Here is a 936-nt window from a genome sequence, read left to right on the forward strand (position 1 = left end):
GCGCAAAGTGGCTTTCAGGTGGGAGGAGAGGAATTTAGGTGAAGTGGGGCCAGCTGGGGAACAGCAGGAGGAGGTGGTGGGCTGCCTACCATTTGTGGGTCACACCACAGGCACCAAATTCAGTGGTGACCCCAAACCCAGCCCGCAAGGAGGCTGATGGGGGAGACAGACAACACTAGACAACCACAAGCGGGGCACGAGTGACCATGGACCTGAGAGCCGTGCAGGCTGCGGCTGCGCAGGAAAGGGAGCCATGGGGCGTGGGAACAGACGTGTTAAAGCTGTAGAGGCCACGGAAAGGAGGCGGGTGGTGGATGTGACTGTGGCGAGGGGGAGGTGCGGCTGTGACCGGGGCACCGGGAAGCAGCATCTTCCAGGAGCAGGAAGGAGGAGCTCAGAGCAGAGGGAGAGGCCTGGAAGGACAGCCTGGTTCTTCTCTCGGTGGTGGTGTGAGTGCTGGAGGGAGGGCCAGCGAGTGGAAACCGCTGGGGCTGTCCACTGGGGGCCTCAGGTGAGCGTCATTGAGAGTAGTTTCGAGAGCTGGGGCCAGAGCCAGCCTGACTCTGGCGTCTACGGTCCCTCTTGGGCTCTGCAAAGGCGAGAGTGGGCAGCATCGCCCAGAGGGTTGTTGCCAACTGGGGCCTGTGAACTGGGAGGGTGCCCAGCGGCCGTGGGGTCCCTCCATGGTCACCTGGCAGGTCAGCATCTTCTGTGTGGGTGGTGTGTGGGATTGGTGTTGGAGATGAAGGCGGGAAGGTGTGTGCTAAGGGGCAGGGTACAAACTATGGGGACCACCCGTGCGAGGGGCGGTTTCAAGCTGGATGTGTGTGCGTGTATGCATGTGCGTGAACGTGGGCTCACGCTTCCACACTCCCACGCACACGATGGGGCCAATGAGCAGCTGGGGGACAGGGTCAGCAGGGCTGAGCAGAGCCA

This window comes from Myotis davidii, unplaced genomic scaffold (assembly GCF_000327345.1).
Source record: "Myotis davidii unplaced genomic scaffold, ASM32734v1 scaffold69, whole genome shotgun sequence".
Classification (NCBI taxonomy): domain Eukaryota; kingdom Metazoa; phylum Chordata; class Mammalia; order Chiroptera; family Vespertilionidae; genus Myotis; species Myotis davidii.